Raw genomic sequence first — 20615 nt, 5'->3', positions numbered from 1 at the left:
CAAAGCAGTGAGTACACCCCTAAGTGAAAATGTCCAAATTGGGCCCAAAGTGTCAATATTTTGTGTGGCCACCATTATTTTTCAGCACTGCCTTAACCCTCTTGGGCATGGAGTTCACCAGAGCTTAAAAGGTTGCCACACGAGTCCTCTTCCACTCCCCCATGATGACATCACAGAGCTGGTGGATGTTAGAGACCTTGCGCTCCTCCACCTTCCATTTGAGGATGTCCCACAGATACTCAATAGGGTTTAGGAGACATGCTTGGCCAGTCCATCATCTTTACCCTCAGCTTCTTTAGCAAGGCAGTGGTCATGCTGGAATACTGCCCTGCGGCCCAGTCTTCGAAGAGAGGGGATCATGCTCTGCTACAGTATGTCATAGTACATGTTGGCATTCATGGTTCCCTGGAAGAACTGTAGCTCCCCAGTGCCGGCAGCACTCATGCAGCCCCAGACCATGACACTCCCACCACCATGCTTAACTGTAGGCAAGACACACTTGTCTTTGTACTCCTCACCTTTGTACTACTTTACATTGTGGCAAAGTGTCATTTCTTCAGTATTGTCACATGAAAAGATATAATAAAATATTTACAAAAATGTGAGGGGTGTTCTCACTTTTGTGAGATACTGTAAATGGGTGGTTTTATGTATATTTATATGTGAGTGTTTGTATGTATGTGTGCGTATATATGTAGGTGTGAAATGCCGCATAGGGAGTACTGGTGTGCACTAGGGTGTATATACTCCTGGTCTCTGTACTCTTGACTCCTACACATTATATATTACATACACCTTACATCTGGGATTATTTTTCTCCCCAGAGCTTCATTTGGAATCCAACCTTTTATTCTGTCTCATGTGGATGATGATTCCATAAATTGATTTAGACATTTTATTGATCTTTTGTATAAATGATTAATACTTTTTTTTGTGAGGATAGCTTCTGTGATTAATTTCAATATCATTGATCTTTATTTCATGCTTTATTCATTTCCAGTTTTTAAACTGTATTGGTGTCTTATGTGGATAAAAGTGAGGTTTGTAAGGTCCTGAAGAAACGCGTTGTCCCCATCACATCGACCAGAGATATCTCACTCTGGTTATATTTCTGATTGGTTGATGGTGAAGTTGTGACCTCTTGTGTAATAAATGAATTGTTTTACTATGCACTTATATCATGTCTTTAATGTGATTTGTTAATAAAATTTGGAAATTTTTTTTAACTGCTGTCTGTGTACAATCGGAGGCATATACAAAGTCCCACACTTTTTTTTTCTTTGGATTATAGTAAAAAAGTAAGTAGCCATTTGGCTTTTCATTTTCAATAAATCCTAATTAAATAGTATTCTATTGGAGCTTTTCATCTATTATGATTATCCCCTGCCCCTGGATAATTGGGAGGCAGAGGATAATCAGAGGGTATTCTGTTTCCCTACTTGACCATCCTAGAGATAGGTGGTCCTAACCATTTGGTAAGAGTCCCTGATTACTTATGTGGTGTGCCACTGAAAAATCCTGCATCCAGTCACTTGGTGGAATATACACGTATTCTTGGACCATTTTTCTTCCTTTTCTTTTAATTCCAAAGACTCGTGTTTTACTAAGGATTTCATCGTCTGCTTTTTGCACATTGCACTTTATTTTTATCCACTTGTTTAGTGTGTCACAGTATTATAAGGAGTGATATATTCACTGACTAGCACAATTTATTCTTTGTTTATTTTCTTTGGATTATGCCATTAGGGATGATGCCTCCTTTGGTAACCTATATCTGTTTAACATGAAATTCGCTACCACATGTTTGTTCCACATTATTGACCCTTGCATTTTGTAATTTATCCAATCCTGACCTCTGCAATTTCTATGTATGTATAATGATCAGGTATGGGTGAGATGATTGGTTATGGGGGGCAGTTTGGCTTGGCATTAGTCATGGGGCAGTTTGGCATGTTCTCCCTGGGCGCTGGATGACCTTGTCCTGACACTGCACAGGGTTGATACACGAGGTTAATAAATCTTTCATGGTCACCATGTGACAGCACTGGGGGTCTTCACACTGTCACTGTAAATTGGAGAAAGAAGTGCGACTCACACGCTCTCCTATATCTGGAAGAAGTATGTATTTTACTTTGCTTCTGACCACTGAACAGAACAACATGAATGTGAAACAAAAGCAAATGATGTGCTGCCTCCGTGATACATGGTCTGCTTTAACCACTTGCCAACTGTCTCCTGTAGCTTTACTGCTAAAGGGTGGCTCGCCGGTGCAGAATCACGTAAATATATGCGATTTGCATCCCCGGGTAGGGGGCACACGTGCGCTGCCCCGGCTGTGCTGTCATGCTGCCAATGATTTATGGCCAGAACTCGCTGATCGGCGGAGCGAATGACAGAAGAGAGCCCTGTGCTGGCAAACAACACAGGGCTCTGTACGGACAGCTGCGATGTGCCATTTTTTTCCTCCCTTCAAAACAGGGAGTAAAAACTGGAACATTGCTGAGAAAAACAGCACACAGTACACACACTAAACATTGTAATGCCCCGTACATACGGTCGGATTTTCCGACGGAAAATGTGTGATAGGACCTTGTTGTCGGAAATTCCGACCGTGTGTGGGCTCCATCACACATTTTCCATCGGATTTTCCGACACACAAAGTTTGAGAGCAGGCTATAAAATTTTCCGACAACAAAATCCGTTGTCGGAATTTCCGATCGTGTGTACACAAATCCGACGCACAAAGTGCCACGCATGCTCAGAATAAATAAAGAGATGAAAGCTATTGGTTACTGCCCCGTTTATAGTCCCGACGTACGTGTTTTACGTCACCGCGTTCAGAATGATCGGATTTTCCGACAACTTTGTGTGACCGTGTGTATGCAAGACAAGTTTGAGCCAACATCCATCGGAAAAAATCCTAGGATTTTGTTGTCGGAATGTCCGATCAATGTCCGACCGTGTGTACGGGGCATAAGGCACACAGTTAACCCCTTGATTGCCCCTAAATGTTAACCCCTTACCAGCCAGTGTCATTAGTACAGTGACAGTGGGGGTTATTTAGGAAAGGTAAATCCACTTTGCACTACAAGTGCAAACTACAAGTGCAAAGTGCACTTGGAAGTGCAGTCGCTGTAGATCCGAGGGGGACATGCAAGGAAAATAAAAAACAGCATTTTATATTGCACATGATTGGATGATAAAATCAGAAGCGCTTCCCCCTCATTTCAGATCTCCCCCTCAGATCTACAGTGACTGCACTTCCAAGTGCAGTTTGCACTTGTAGAGCAAAGTGGATTTGCCTTTCGTAAATAACCCCCAGTGTATATTATTAGCACTGATCACTATATTAGTGTTACTGGTGATGGTAGTGTCAGTCCCCCCCCACAGTGTTAGTTAGTGTCAGATTTCCTGCTGCACTATCGCAGTCCCATTGTAAGATGCTGATCACCACCATTACTAGAATAAAAAAATAAATACCGTATTTATCGGCGTATAACACGCACCCCAAGTTTAGGAGGGAATTTTAAGGAAAAAAAACTTACATTTAAATGCCCATCAATGCAGCCTTATCAGTGTCCATCTGCAGCCTTGCACAGCATCCATCTGCAAGCTTGTCCAGTGTCATTTGCAGCCTTGCAGCCTGATCAGTGTTTTGTCATTGTCCATTTGCAGCCTTGCCCAGGCTGCAGTTAAACTGCAGTGACTTGCCAGTGTCACTGCAGTTTGAAAATGTCGCGGCCGAGACACACAGAGCTGCTTCTTGGCGGCTCTCGGCCACTTTGGGCTCCACTTGTAGTCCCGCCTGGGATGGGCGTGACTGAGTGGAGCCGAGCGCCGCCCATATACAGATAGCCGAGTGTACTCGGCTAGGTTCGGCTAGCTCCGCTCACAGTCACGCCTAGTCCCTGTGTCCATCATAGGGCATGACTGTGAGCGGAGCTAGCCGAACCTAGCCGAGTACACTCGGCTATCTATGTATATCAGCGGCCGGTGATCGCTCCTCTCACAGTCAGCAGGGGATCGGCGTATAACACACACCCACGATATTCCCCTGATTTTAAGGGAAAAAAGTGCGTGTTATACGCCGATAAATACAGTAAATAAAAACTCCAGTATTTATACCATCATTTGTAGATGCTATAACTTTCACGCAAACCAATCAATATACACTTATTGGGATTTTTTTTTACCAAAGACATGTAGTAGAATACATTTTGGCCTAAATTTATGGAGACATTTGATTTTTTTTTTTGGATATGTTTTATATCAGAAAATAAAAATTCTTATTTTATTTTCCAAATTTTCGGTCATTTTTTCGATTATATAATAAAGAATAAAAAACTCAGTGGTGATCAACTACCACCAAAAGAAAGATCTATTTGTGGGGAAAAATTATATAAACTCCATTTGGGTACAACGTTGCATGACCGCGCACTTGCCAGTTAAAGTAACGCAGTGCTGAATAGCAAAATATAGTCTGGTCATAAAGGGGGTTAAATCTTCCGGAGCTGAAGTGGTTAAAACAGAACTAAAACCTCCTATCTTTTACAGCCAAGGAAGCTGCCATCTTATCCTCTGTTGAATCTACAGTTGCCATGATGCTGCACATGTGATGAGCTCTGACACCAGCCATATGATGGCTTGACAGTTCATTTGAAAGCTAACATAAGCACACTAACAAGGCATGGCTTGAATGTAACAAAAACAGTTAGGACCGGTTTACACCACAAAAATGCACTCCAGATCCAATCCGGATGTGTTTCTATATGCGCAATTATAACACATTTTTGATGTGTTCTGGTGCATTTTATGGTGCATTTTTTATGTGTTTCCAGATGCTTTCCAGGTGCTTTTTTTCTTTTTTCTAGGGTCCAGTTTTGATGCGTTTCAGTGCATTTTTGATGCATTGTACTGTGTTCCAGTGCAGGAAAAATGCAGCACGTTCTACTTTTTTCCTGGAACTGAAAAGCCCTGGAACTGACTGCACTGGTGTGAACTATGCCATTGGAAACCATATAACCTACTTTCCATGCATTTTTGATGCAGAACAAAAACGCACTAGACTGCATATGGTGTGAACTGGCCCTTAAATTGGTGGATTTAGTTCCACATTACATGTAGTAACCAGGGAGGGAGTCTATCAGAATCAATTCTGATGAAGTCAGACCAGTACATGAATTCTGATTGGCTGCCATGGGTTACAGCAGTTAAGCATAAGAGCTCTTTATTGAATAAAGAATATATATTTTTGTCTATTTAATAAGTGTGCTCGGGGTTTAAAAGGCAGATTACACAACTGAAAAAAAAAGAAAAAAAAAAACAATGTGAAAGAGAGTAAAGCTCCTTTATTGTACAGATTGTCATGTAATGAGAAACAATCGGTGCATAAGGGAAAATGTCAGTCAGAATGAATCCCCTGATTTTATGAGCTTAGATATAGGATTTAGGAGGCAAAATGACTGTCATACGTTTATAAAAGCAAAGGATGCAGTAAAGCAAAAGGAAAAAATAAAATCTTTTCCTTATTAGCACGTTCCCACTCTAACAAGGTGAACAGGAACGTAATTTCTGCATTGGACACATATGTAATTGGTAGAAACTCTTTGAGTATAATCACACTTTTCAAATTTTCTGCAATTAGTTACCGGAAATGTTTTTTTACTCTCTATATCTTTAGGACCACGGACATTTCTGCAGATCTCCTTGATTGGTGCAGCGGTCGAATGGATGAAGCTATTGAAGTCCTTGCACTGCCCATCTACAATAAATATAGGGTTTCTCATGGCTTTGTCGCAGCTGAATTTATCGGTCTCATTAATGGTGAGATGCTTTTCTTTAAACCTTTCCCAGTCTCCTGCTTGGCACTGGGAAAGGCCAAAGAGAATTCCACCGATAAACAGAAGTGTTGTTACTGAAAACATCTTGCCAAGGATTTTCTGCAAAAAAAAAAAAAAAAATACAAGCAAAGTAATAAACAGAGATGAAAAGTGCCCCCCTTGGTGTCAGTGCGATGAAGAGCGCCCCCTTTGTTGGTGTCAGTGAGATGAAGAGTGCCCCCCTTGGTGTCAGTGCGATGAAGAGCGCCCCCTTTGTTGGTGTCAGTGAGATGAAGAGCGCCCCTCTTGGTGTCAGTGAGATGAAGAGCGCCCCCCTTGGTGTCAGTGAGATGAAGAGTAGCCATGAGTTTGATTTCCATTTTATCAGCAGACTGTGGGCTTTACCTCCAGGATGACCATTGGGTACTACAGAGGAGAAGTCAGATGCCTGATCTCTTCTCCGTAGAGTCAGGGCCAGCGGTACCGCTAGGCAGCTGCTTAGGGCGCAGCCACGTCCGCTATCTGGATGTGTGACAGTAGTAGTCCTTTCAGGGAGCAAGCTGCCGCCGTCCAGTCCTGTGGAGGAAGAGGAGGAGGCGCTGGGAGCTTGTCACAACCTCCATCCACCAGTTGTTGGCTCAGTAGGTGGATCCATGTGCTCCCCTCCCCCGTCTCCTCCCTTGTTTTTACGGATCTCCTACCATGTGCAGAGCGCTGATAATGACCGCTGTGGCTGAGCAGCTCCCTGATCTCTCCAGGATGGACGGTAGTGATGTCCAGTTCATGAACGAATCGTTCTTTTGAATCGATTCTTTTCAGTGAACTGGATGAATCGATTCATCTGACTGAACTGATCCGTTTGAAACAGTTCACTAGTATGCACTCAATACATAGCAGAGCAGGCCTGGTAGTATGATCCTAGAGTGAGAGAGCTCCGCCCCTCCCTGCAACCAATCAGCCGGCTCACAGCACACTGACACTCAGAACTGTTTTAAGTTTGTATCCAGTTCTTGAGTCAGGAGTACCCAGTACACCGAGTTAAAGAATCCTAGGAGTTACTGAGTCAAAGAATCATATGAGTTGTTAGAACACAGTACACTGAAAGAATCGTGAGTCACCACCAGTACTAGCAATGTTAACTGTGAAGTTGGCCCATCAGAATGCAGTTCACGTGCACAAAAACCTGCTTTTCATTTAGGCTCCGTTTCCACTTCTGCAACTTGTCCTGCAACTTGGGACTGCAAATTTGCTTGACAAGTCGTACCCCATGATTTCCAATGAGTACCGTTCATAGCTGTGCGACTTCAAATCACAGCGACTTCAAAGTAGTCCCTGCACTACTTTGGTCCCACTTTGATGCGACTTGAGGTCCATAGACCTCCAGAATACACAGGCATTGCTTTAAGTCGCATCAAAATTGCGGCAGAATTGTGCAACTTTCAGACTGCATTAACCTGAAAAGCCTGAAAGTCTTTTTTGCCGCGATTTTGCAGCGACTTGAAGCAATGCCTATGTGATGTGGAGGTCTATGGACCTCAAGTCACATCAAAGTGGGACCAAAGTAGTGCAGGGACTACTTTGAAGTCGCTGTTATTTGAAGTTGCACAGATATGAACAGTTCTCATTGGAAATCATGGGGTACGACTTGTCATGCGACTTTGCAGTCCTAAGTCACAGGACAAGTTGCATAAGTGGAAACAGAGCCTAAATGAAAGGCGGGTTTTTGTGCATGTGAACTGCATTTTGATGGGCCAACTTCACAGTTAACATTGCTAGCCATCAGATTTGTGGAAACCTAGGCTCAGGACCGGTTTACACTGCTGCGTGGTGCAAAATCGCATGTGATTTGCACCACACTGCAGTGCAAATCACATGCGATGTCCATGCAATGCGATTTCAGCCATACAGTTAGTATGGCTGAAATCATATCTCATTCGGGCTAAACTCGCACAGGACCCTTTTTTGGTCTGCACCAGAATCGGATCGCATGGGTATTCACACCCATGCGATCCGATTCATGTCCGAACTGACACTTCGCAGTGCGACATTCGAGCTGAAATTGGGGTGTCGTTAAGATTGTATGACACTCCACAGCAGTTTGCATATGTCAGTGTGAACTGCCGTGCGAGTCGGGTGCGAGTGGAATCGCAGGGTTCCCGCATCACACAAGTGTGAACCCAGCCTAACACAGCTGTTTGTGTGTCACCAAACTTCATGACGCCAGCTAATCTGACAAAAATAGGCTTGTGCTCTGTGCCAATGAACTAAATCAAAGTAAACGTCCCCAGGACCTGCCAACCTTCTGTGTTAATCAGTCTTCTGATTCCAATCATTTTATATAGTTGAGTCAGAGCTTTGGTTCACTTGCTTGTCAGCAGACTCAACAAGTGAACCGAAGAATCGATTCATTGAATCGGTTCATTTCAGTGAGTAGTTCGAAATCCGGACTTCCCATTGCTAATGGACGGCCGTAGTGGAAGACCTGCCAGAGCAGGAGTAGCGATCATCATGGAGCCAGTCTGCCGGGGTCACAAGGTACAGCATGATGGTGTTGCTGCCCGACACTGACAGCATCCTGTGGCCGTGACGTCACTCCCTGACCGAGGGCACCCCCAACATCCACCCATGACCTCACACACACAGACCTGATGATATGATGTCACCTACTGTCCCCCTGTCATCATCATGCTCCTCTTCATCTCCCTGTTCCTGGTATCCCATCACCCCACCTCTGAGTCCTATCATCCTACTTTTTATCATCATCTCCCCGGTACCCCACTGTCATCTTCATCCCCCTGTCATCTTCCTACCACCCCACCCCCTGTCATCTTCATCCCCCTGTCATCTTCATCCCCCTGTCAGCTTCCTACCATCCCACCCCCTGTCATCTTCATCCCCCTGTCATCTTCATCCCCCTGTCAGCTTCCTATCACCCCACCCCCTGTCATCTTCACCCCCCCGTCAGCTTCTTACCACCCACCCACTGTCATCTTCATCCCCCCTGTCATCTTCATCCCCCTGTCATCTTTATCTCCCCGTCAGCTTCCTACCACCCCACTCCTGTCATCTTCACCCCCCATCAGCTTCCTACCACCCCACTCCTGTCATCTTCATCCTGACTGTCAGCATCCTACCAACCCACCCCCTGTCATCTTCACCCCCCCCCATCAGCTTCCTACCACCCCACCCCCTGTCATCTTTACCCCCCCATCAGATTCCTACCACCCCACTCCTGTCGTCTTCATCCTGACTGTCAGCATCTTACCACCCCACCCCCTGTCATCTTTATCTCCCCTGTCAGCTTCCTATTACCACACCCCCTGTCATCTTCATCCCCCCTGTCAGCTTCCTACCACCCCACCCTCTGTCATCTTCATCCCCCTCTCAGCTTCCTACCAACATACCCCCTGTCATCTTCATCCCCCATGTATCCATGTCAGCTTCCTACTACCTCACTCAATATCATCATTATCTCCATCCTCATCAAAATCCCCCAGTGCCTGGCATCCTACCACCCCACCCACTGTCATCTTCATCCCAACCTGCACACAACTGCCAGCTTCCTACCACCCCACCCGCTTAGATTTACTGGTGCACGTCACATATGGACGCAGGGACAACTTTTTTCTTCCAGTGACAACACGGACAGAAGGATATTTGTCCTTCCAGTGAAACCACCAAAGCTGGGGCTTTCTTTCAGTGACACCAAAGATGCAGGGACAATCTTTTTTCCAGTGCCACCACAGATGCAGGTGCACTTCTACCTAAGTCCCTGCTCACCCATAGTCCAGTGACCTGTGTTTTTTTTTTGGGGGGGGGGAGGGGAGACATAGTTGGTTTTGCCTAGGGCACAAAATAGCCTTGCACCGGCTCTGTGTACAGTGAACCTCTGCTCAGAGCACTCTTACAGGTGACAGATCCTGGCCAGCTGGGCCCAGGAGAGGAGCAAATTGAGTTATGCCTGTACTCGATCTGTTTGGCCTCAGTGCAGGGAGAGGTATAGCATAGTTGCCAACACTGCAAAAAAAATTTGTGGGACACTTTTTTGGCTGTAGGCGGAGCCGTATAATAATTAGGGGGCGGGACATGTGTTTGTAGGCGTGGCATAGCAATAAAAAAGAAAACTGCGGCGCTCAAGACACTCAGTGGAGAGGGGAGGGGCCGATCCGTGCAGCTAAAGAAGCCGATTCATTGGCTGCACGAATCGAGCCCCTTCCTCTCTCCACTGAACACAAGGGGGAAGATCTAGCGGTGGTGCTGGCGGCCATTTTGCTGGAGCCAGCTGCTCCAAAAATTAAAAAACAAACATTCCCGATTTTCCTGATGAAAATCCCGATTCGGGACAGCCTCCGATCGGGACGAGGGTTCCAAAATCGGGATTGTCCTGGGAAAATCGGGACTGTTGGCAACTATGGTATAGGAGTCTAATATACTTCTGATATTGCCATAAGGAGGACCTGCCACCTGCACTGTGCTATTACATAGAGGCCTTACAAGCTCTTGCTATATTTTAGGCTCACTGAGGCCAATACAAAGCATTCTGTAAAAAGGGCCAGGAGAGAGGAAGGGGTGGACAAACAGTACAACCTCCGTGTATAAGAGACTCAGCTCCTATAGTTGCAGCACAGGAAGTATAGTGAGAGCTACACCATCCAGCCTCTATGAAAGTGTAAATATGAAAGTTGTATTAAACCGAAAAACAACGTTTATATATTGCAGCTTACCAGTCCTTAGATGCAGTGGGGCTGCATTAGTTTTCATTTTTATGCCTATTCTTCTTTATTTCACCTGGTGCATAGCTTCCAACTGTCCCTGATTTCGATGGACTGTCCCTGATTTGGAGCAATGTCCCTCTGTCCCTCTTTCCCCCTCATTTGTCCCTCATTTTGGTCTGATCTATAAAGTTGTATATAAAATGCACTTTTTATCTTTCAAAAAGTGTTTCCCAGTGCTAAACCTTTCATCCAAATTCTAAATTGCTGCATTTGTAAAATTTAACTGCCAATATAAATGAATAGTAGTGGTAAAAAAAAATGCCTTGTGGATTTAATTAACTTTTTTTTGGTTAATTCTCCTTTAAGGGGGTGTGGCAGGGGGCGTGTCCGATGCCTACATACGTTTGCTAGTAGGTGTCCCTCATTCTCATCTCAAAATGTTGGGCGGTACAGTATGCTGGTGATCCTGCCAGTAACACACTTCCTGCCCAAGGGTGTCTGCATTCTGGATGAAATAGTAAAGCAGACACCTTTGGACTGCAGCATTGCAAGCCTGGGGTGGAAGTAGTTAGACTAGAAGATTTAGATACAGTTGGCTAAAATTGAAGCTGAACTCCAGCTAACACTTTATAACAGTTGCAGTTTTATCCTTTTTGGATAAAGGTTTAACATAGATGATTAAAAACTTACCATTGTAAGCACCCCTCTCAGTGGTAAATGGTTTGTCTCAACCCTCTAATCGCTCCTTTGTCTGAACAGCTTGGTCTGTTAAAGGAAGTGGAAAAACAACAGACCTAATGGCAGATTTTCCAGGTGAAAATAAAATAAAAAAGAAGAAAAAAAAAAGAATGCAGCCACCACATTAAAAAATTGCTAAGCTGCAAATTAAAACATTTTTGCTTTAGGGTTTAACACCACTTTAAAAAAAAGTACAACACCTCATGAAACTATATATATATATATATATATATATATTCTAATAAAATAAGATTTATCATTAACACCTGCATAGGAAGTGCATTGATCAGCAGCTGCAAATTGTCATTTGTTGTCCTGTATGCATATCCCATAGTAGAGTAAATGTCCACAGGTTGACCACTTCAGCCGTGGAAGGTTTTACCCCCTTAATGACCAGGCCATTTTTTGCAATACAGTACTGCGTTATTTTAACTAACAATTGCATGGTCGTGCGACGCCGTATCCAAATAAAATGTACGTCCTTTTTTTTTTCCTACAAATAGAGCTTTCTTTTGGTGGTATTTGATCACCTCTGCGGTTTTTATTTTTTGCACGATAAACAAAAAAAGACTGATAATTTTGAAAAAAAACAAACAAACGATTGTTGTTACTTTCTGCTATAATACATATCCAAAAAAATTAAATTAAAAAAATCTAATTTCTTCATCAATTTAAACCAATGTATATTCTTCTACATATTTTTGGTAAAAAAAAATCCCAATAAGCGTATATTGATTGGTTGCACAAAAGTTATCATGTCTACAAACTACGGGATAGATTTAGAGACTTAATTGTTTTATTGTTTTTACTGGTAACGGCGGCGATCAGCGATTATTAGCGGGTACTGCAACATTACGGCGGACAAATCTGACACTTTTTGGGGCCCAGCGACACCAATTCAGTGATCAATGCTAAAACAAATGCACTGTTACTGTATAAATGACACTGGCAGGGAAGGGGTTAACATCAGGGGTGATCAAAGGGTTAAGTGTGTTCCCTGGGAGTGTTTTCTAACTGTGTGGGGGATGGACTGACAGGAAGAACACACAGATCTCTGTGTACTTCCCTGTCAGAACGGGGATTCTGCCTTGTTTACATAAGCAGATCCCCGTTCTGTCTCCCTGTGGAGCGATTGCGAGTAGCCGGCGGACATCACTGATTGGCTGTCCCTCCGTGCAACGGGCATGTGCGCCCACAGTATCTATTGCACAAAATGACGTACAGGTAGAGTTGCCACCTCATCCCTTTAAACCTGAACACATATCAATTACACAGGTTCTGTGGCTAATTAATGTGGTAGTTAAACTCACTTGTTGCCTTATCTGCATTTAATTAGCCTCAGAACCTGTGTAATTCTTATGTGTTCAGGTTTAAAGGGATGAGGTGGCAACCCTACGTACAGGTAGATTGTTTCATGCAATAGAGCCTCCCTGCCGCAGTATATATGCGGTGAGCAGTCTTTAACCACTTAAGGACCGCCTCACGCCGATTTACGTTGGCAAGGTGGCACGGACAGGCAGAATCACGTACATACACGTGATCTGCCTTCCGCAGGTGGGGGGTCCGATCGGACCCCCCCAGGTGCCTGAGGCGGTCCGCTTCTGACCAGCGGCGATCAGAGATGAGGGGGAGACCATCCGTTCGTGGCCCCCCCTCGCGATCGCTGCCGGCCAATGAAATCATTCTTTTGCTGCTGTATGCTAAACAGCAGCAAAGGAAATGATGTCATCTCTCCTCGGCTCGGTATTTTCCGTTTCGGCGCCGAGGAGAGAAGACTTCAATGTGAGTGTAAAACACACAAACAGTAAAACATGCCAGGCACACAAAACGCCCCCTTTACCCCCAAATCCCACCCGATCACCCCCTAACCCCCCCCCCTGTCACACTGACACCAAGCAGTTTTTTTGGTTGTTTTTTTTCTGATTACTGCATGGTGTCAGTTTGTGACAGTTACTGTGTTAGGGCAGTTAGTAGCCCCCTTTTAGGCCTAGGATACCCCCCTAACCCCCCCTAATAAAGTTTTAACCCCTTGATCACCCCCTGTCACCAGTGTCACTAAGCGATCATTTTTCTGATCGCTGTATTAGTGTCGCTGGTGACGCTAGTTAGGGAGGTAAATATTTAGGTTCGCCGTCAGTGTTTTATAGCGACAGGGACCCCCATATACTACCTAATAAATGTTTTAACCCCTTGATTGCCCCCTAGTTAACCCTTTCACCACTGATCACCGTATAACTGTTACGGGTGACGCTGGTTAGTTCGTTTATTTTTTATAGTGTCAGGGCACCCGCCGTTTATTACCGAATAAAGGTTTAGCCCGGTGATATGCGTCGCCCCAGGCAGCGTCAGATTAGCGCCAGTACCGCTAACACCCACGCACGCAGCATACACCTCCCTTAGTGGTATAGTATCTGAACGGATCAATATCTGATCCGATCAGATCTATACTAGCGTCCCCAGGAGTTTAGGGTTCCCAAAAACGCAGTGTTAGTGGGATCAGCCCAGATACCTGCTAGCACCTGCGTTTTGCCCCTCCGCCCGGCCCAGCCCAGCCCACCCAAGTGCAGTATCGATCGATCACTGTCACTTACAAAACACTAAACGCATAACTGCAGCGTTCGCAGAGTCAGGCCTGATCCCTGCGATCGCTAACAGTTTTTTTTTTAGCATTTTGGTGAACTGGCAAGCACCAGCCCCAGGCAGCGTCAGATTAGCGCCTGTACCGCTAACACTCACGCACGCACTGTACACCTCCCTTAGTGGTATAGTATCTGATCGGATCATTATCTGATCCGATCAGATCTATACTAGCGTCCCCAGCAGTATAGGGTTCCCCGCTAACGCAGTGTTAGCCACATCAGCCCAGATACCTGCTAGCACCTGCGTTTTGCCCCTCCGCCCAGCCCACCCAAGTGCAGTATCGATCGATCACTGTCACTTACAAAACACTAAACGCATAACTGCAGCATTCGCAGAGTCAGGCCTGATCCCTGCGATCGCTAACAGTTTCTTTGGTAGCGTTTTGGTGAACTGGCAAGCACCAGCGGCCTAGTACACCCCGGTCGTAGTCAAACCAGCACTGCAGTAACACTTGGTGACGTGGCGAGTCCCATAAGTGCAGTTCAAGCTGGTGAGGTGGCAAGCACAAGTAGTGTCCCGCTGCCACCAAGAAGAAGACAAACACAGGCCCGTCGTGCCCATAGTGCCCTTCCTGCTGCATTCGCCAATCCTAATTGGGAACCCACCACTTCTGCAGCGCCCGTACTTCCCCCATTCACATCCCCAACCAAATGCAGTCGGCTGCATGAGAGGCATTTTCTTTATGTCCTCCCGAGTACCCCTACCCAACGAACCCCCAAAAAAGATGTCGTGTCTGTAGAAAGCGCGGATATAGGCGTGACACCCACTATTATTGTCCCTCCTGTCCTGACAATCCTGGTTTTTGCATTGGTGAATGTTTTGAACGCTACCATTCACTAGTTGAGTATTAGCGTAGGGTACAGCATTGCACAGACTAGGACACACTTTCACAGGGTCTCCCAAGATGCCATCGCATTTTGAGAGACCCGAACCTGGAACCGGTTACAGTTATAAAAGTTAGTTACAAAAAAAAGTGTAAAAAAAAAAAAAAAAATATGTATAAAATAAAAAAAAATAGTTGTCGTTTTATTGTTCTCTCTCTCTCTATTATCTCTCTATTGTTCTGCTCTTTTTTACTGTATTCTATTCTGCAATGTTTTATTGTTATTATGTTTTATCATGTTTGCTTTTCAGGTATGCAATTTTTTATACTTTACCGTTTACTGTGTTTTATTGTTAACCATTTTTTTGTCTTCAGGTGCGCCATTCACGACTTTGAGTGGTTATACCAGAATGATGCCTGCAGGTTTAGGTATCATCTTGGTATCTTTCTTTTCAGCCAGCGGTTGGCTTTCATGTAAAAGCAATCTTAGCGGCTAATTAGCCTCTAGACTGCTTTTACAAGCAGTGGGAGGGAATGCCCCCCCCCCACAGTCTTCCGTGTTTTTCTCTGGCTCTCCTGTCTCAACAGGGGACCTAAGAATGCAGCCGGTGATTCAGCCAGCTGACCATAGAGCTGATCAGAGACCAGAGTGGCTCCAAACATCTCTATGGCCTAAGAAACCGGAAGCTACGAGCATTTCATGACTTAGATTTCACCGGATGTAAACAGCGCCATTGGGAAATTGGGAAAGCATTTTATCACACCGATCTTGGTGTGGTCAGATGCTTTGAGGGCAGAGGAGAGATCTAGGGTCTAATAGACCCCAATTTTTTCAAAAAAGAGTACCTGTCACTACCTATTGCTATCATAGGGGATATTTACATTCCCTGAGATAACAATAAAAATGATTAAAAAAAAAGAGAAAGGAACAGTTAAAAAATAAGATAAAAAAGCAAAAAAAATAATAAAGAAAAAAAAAAAGCACCCCTGTCCCCCCCTGCTCTCGCGCAAAGGCGATCGCAAGCGTCGGTCTGGCGTCAAATGTAAACAGCAATTGCACCATGCATGTGAGGTGTCACCGCGAACGTCAGATCGAGGGCAGTAATTTTATCAGTAGACCTCCTCTGTAAATCTAACGTGGTAACCTGTAAAGGCTTTTAAAGGCTTTTAAAAATGTATTTAGTTTGTCGCCACTGCACGTTTGTGCGCAATTTTAAAGCATGTCATGTTTGGTATCCATGTACTCGGCCTAAGATCATCTTTTTTATTTCATCAAACATTTGGGAAATATAGTGTGTTTTAGTGCATTAAAATTTAAAAGTGTGTTTTTTCCCAAAACAATGCGTTTGAAAAATCCCTGCACAAATACTGTGTGAAAAAAAAAAAATGAAACACCCACCATTTTAATCTGTAGGGCATTTGCTTTAAAAATGTATATATAATGTTTGGGTGTTCAAAGTAATTTTCTTGCAAAAAAAAATAATTTTTTCATGTAAACAAAAAGTGTCAGAAAGGGCTTTGTCTTCAAGTGGTTAGAAGAGTGGGTGATGTGTGACATAAGCTTCTAAATGTTGTGCATAAAATGCCAGGACAGTTCAAAACCCCCCCAAATGACCCCATTTTGGAAAGTAGACACCCCAAGCTATTTTCTGAGAGGCATGTCGAGTCCATGGAATATTTTATATTGTGACACAAGTTGCGGGAAGGAGATAATTTTTTTTTTTTTTTTGCACAAAGTTGTCACTAAATGATATATTGCTCAAACATGCCATGGGAATATGTGAAATTACACCCCAAAATACATTCTGTTGCTTCTCTGGAGTACGGGGATACCACATGTGTGAGACTTTTTGGGAGCCTAGCCGGGTACGGGACCCCGAAAACCAAGCACCGCCTTCAGGCTTTCTAAGGGCGTAAATTTTTGATTTCACTCTTCACTGCCTATCACAGTTTCGGAGGCCATGGAATGCCCAGGTGGCACAAAACCCCCCCCAAATGACCCCATTTTGGAAAGTAGACACCCAAAGCTATTTGCTGAGAGGTATAGTGAGTATTTTGCAGACCTCACTTTTTGTCACAAAGTTTTGAAAATTGAAAAAAGAAAAAAAAATGTTTTTTCTTGTCTTTTTTTTCATTTTCAAAAACAAATGAGAGCAAGTAGAGCAGGTAGAGAAATGAAGGGGAAAGATATTCTATCTCTGGGTTTGTGTGGGTTTCCTCCCACACTCCAAAGATGTGCTGACAGGATAACTGGCTGCAGCCTAAATTGCACTAGTGTGTGTATGCATGTATGAAAAGAAATTTAGATTGTAAGCTCCTTAGGGCACAGACTGACGTGAATGTACAAAATGTAAAACACTGTATAAATTATCCGTGCTATATAAATGTCTGTAGTAAGATAAGTAAAAACAATGTACTGTATGTCTAGCAGTAGTACACACTTGTCCCCCAGTTTGTCCTCTGCCATAGCAGGTTCACTTTGGCTTTACCAATAATATTACAAGCTGACAGTTAAATACACAGTTGAAATCATGCATGTTTTCTGTTTTAGCACATCTGCCATACTGAACAGCCAGGCAGGTGACAGTGTGTGGTTTCTGAGCTCATATCCCAATCAGGAGACTTATTCTTCATATTTCTGTGAGGATCGGGCAGGGAAATCAAGAGACATTGTCAATGTGCTCATTTAGAGAAAAGTGACCATGTTTGTGTAAAGTTACCCCAACCCACTGATACCTTTCAGGAGGTGTTGGCTGTCTAAAGGCCATGTCACACCAGTGAGCCTCGCTGGCAGTAACTGATTAATGATAGAATTGCTAAGCAGCTCTAAAGAAGGAAGTAAAAGATACTTCCATGTGTTACTCTGGCCATACTCCATGCACATTATGGACAGTTCCCGAGAAACCCTATGAAATTTGCTCAGTGGGTAGTCCTGGCCGCTGCCTTCTGTCCAATATCATTTGATTAACTGCTTCCTGCCCAGTCTATAGACAAATGATGGCCGAGTTGGAGGTTTCCCATCCTGGGTGGATGTCATATGACGTCCTCCCGGTCACGTGCCTCACACGCTCTCTAAGGCCTGCGCTGCGGCAGACAACCCGCTGTGTCTGGTAGCAGATCCTTGTACTGGGCCGGCCCCAGTACCATGTGATGGCCGTGTCCAATAACAGCGATCACATGACAGTTGTACACAATGAATGACTTTCATTCATAGCCATTCATTGTGTACTAAATAAAGTATGAAAAAATAAAATAACAATAATAATGACAAATATAATATGTAAAAAAGAGAAAAGAACAAAAATTATTGAAAATCTTTTTTTTTTTTTTTTTTTTACATTCTCACCAGCCAGTGTCCCTGATAACCACCACACCAGTCATATGATGACACTGTACTGCTCTGGTGACAGTATGTATAAGTGTTGCATGACTGAGTAATTGTTATTTAAAGTGTGACAGTGTTCAAAGCTAAAAATTGGCCTGGGCAGGAAGGGAGTGAAAGTGCCCGATATGGAAGTAGTCAAAAATATTGAAGATGTCATGAGGAAACTTGCTGACCCAACAGCAGCTGCATCCAATCAAATGCAGCCACTGCGGCTATTGTACTGTAAAAATACAATAGCTGAAGTACGGGATTAGTCCATCCACAGTGTGTAGTGTGGATGGACAAATCTGTTCCTTGTTTTCATTCTGCCGGCAGGATGGCCAGCTTTATGGTCTAGCTGACTGGGTAAGTGGGGCATCACCCCCTCACTGGTGACGTAGCGATTCCTTCAGTGAGGAAGTGACACCTTGCTTTTCCAACCATGAGAGAGTTATACATGGAAATAAGTGTGAATTTTTTCAGGTGCAATTGCATGTGAAAATGTTATGTCCACCCTTCTAGGGTATGCATGGCTTTCCAAAATGTGTAAGAATCCTGTTAAACTGTATAACCACCAACATTTTGTTCAGTTTTGGTTAGAATAGGAAAGGATAAGGACCCCTGTCTATTTTGTTTTTTGCTACTTTTGTCCACTTGAGGAGATTTCCCTTTACTTCCTGTCCCGTTGATACAAGAGGATGTGAAAGGAAATCTTCTATTAGACAGTCATCACCATAACAGAGGTTCCCATTGGAACTTTTCAGCTTTTTGCTTTGGTGACAACTGTACAATTTTAGATTTCCAATTATTTTCTGCATCTATGAAAATGGTCATCAGGACAAACAGTAAAGGTGACTCTGCACAGATAGCAATACAGACTTGACAGGAGTTTTAATCCTTCCCTCTGCTATCCAAACTAAAAAAAATAATCTTTTGCCTATGCATACACACTAACCCAATGCTGGCTGGCAGCATTCAATGAACACGGACGATCCTTGGGTAGTACTTAGAAATTCTACTCCAATATCTCTTTACCAAAAAATATAACTTTAAACTTACCTGATTCACTTCTTTATCTCTCCTAAGAATGAGGTGCGTTTTGATGAGATATTTATATTTGATTTTAGCATTACACAATAACTGCACTGATATTGGTCAAATAAAAATCAGCTTCAAAATCCGTTAACTATTAGCTTGGGTCAGTCTGTGAGTTAGGTCAGGGCGCCCTGACCCACTTTGTGTAAACTGCCCTTTAGTAGAAGAACCAGAATATGTCACTTACATCAATGTGTAATGTGTAAAACAGTATGAGACAGAAAGGCTCATTTACTAAAGGAATTGAGAATTTTTATTCATTATTGTGTGAATAGTTCCTGTGCCGCAAGCGAGACTCTAAAAGACATGCACAATTATTTGTACAAACTCTTCCATCACTTATGCTTTTCTGCACACAAAACTTCATAAACATAGTCAGTGACTACTTAGCAATCAGCAATTCTTTTTTGATGGGCATATTGTTTGTTTATTAGATTTACGTTCTGCTCCCCGTGGCCCCTGAGGAAGCAGCTTTCCCTGGGAAACATGTTAAGGTATTTATAGGAGAGCATGTTTTATAAAGGAATGTATTCTTACTATTCTTATTTTTAATATATACAGTACAACCGTTGTTAAACTACATTTGTAATAAATATTGATTTTTTTTTCTGCAAATGGACAAGTGCCCTCTCAACAATCCTGCGGGCAAGGCCCAAATGAACGTCCTGCAACCGGCAGGCTCTTCTAGTGATCTAATATTAAAGTCCTTCCCATTGGTTTTTGTTATTGACTACCCTCTGATTGGCTCCCTCTCCCCCTGCTAATAGGAACACAGGGGAGGGAGCAGAGAGCGGCGAATGCCTGTGTGAGTCAGTGAGGAGGAAAAGAGGGGAAGAAATTCCCCACCGCAGACACTGACAGTCTCTCTCTCCCTCACAGGAGATCCTTGGCCAGGTTGGCAGGGTTGCAGGATTTACGGGGCACCCTCTACATTTAATCTCTAATTTAGGAAAGACCTTTAACCACTTGCCGACCTGCTAACGCAGATATACTGCGGCAGGTCAGCTCTCCTGCTCAAACTGACAAAAAATAAAAACCGCAGAGGTGATCAAATACCATCAAAAGAAAGCTCTATTTGTGGGGAAAAAGGACATGAATTTTGTTTTTGTAGAGTCGCACGACCGCGCAATTGTCAGTTAAAGCGACGCAAAAAAATGCTCTGGTCATTAAGGGGGTAAAACCTTCCCGGGCTGAACTGGTTAAACACCTTTAAAAAGTGGTGGATACTCCTCTTCTGATCACAGGGTGTCCTCAAAATGTTCTGTCTTTCTCAACACTCAGCACCTATCTTGAATGCTTTTGCACCCAAATTGGGGCATTCTAATATATCTAGTTTTAAAATAACACAGAATGCATCTGATCTTTTGGAACAGAGTTTGACAATAGATACACGGAAACAAGGGAATCGGAGTATGTCCTAT

The 20615-nt window shown here is 43.6% G+C and overlaps 1 long non-coding RNA gene across 1 annotated transcript; it reads right to left on the bottom strand.

The window, feature by feature from the left end:
* Positions 1 to 5336: 5336 nt before the first annotated feature.
* On the bottom strand, positions 5337 to 19214 carry LOC141107209 (uncharacterized). The gene is made up of 3 exons (XR_012235816.1): positions 19159 to 19214; positions 11225 to 11299; positions 5337 to 5939 (listed from the first exon to the last, which is right to left on the bottom strand). It is a non-coding gene; the product is annotated as an uncharacterized lncRNA (long non-coding RNA).
* Positions 19215 to 20615: the final 1401 nt, after the last annotated feature.

The sequence above is a fragment of the Aquarana catesbeiana genome, linkage group LG09 (genome assembly GCF_042186555.1).
Source record: "Aquarana catesbeiana isolate 2022-GZ linkage group LG09, ASM4218655v1, whole genome shotgun sequence".
NCBI classification, from domain to species: Eukaryota; Metazoa; Chordata; class Amphibia; order Anura; family Ranidae; genus Aquarana; species Aquarana catesbeiana.
The sequence above is the reverse complement of the archived record's forward strand: the minus strand, read 5'-3'. Positions and strand labels throughout refer to the sequence as shown.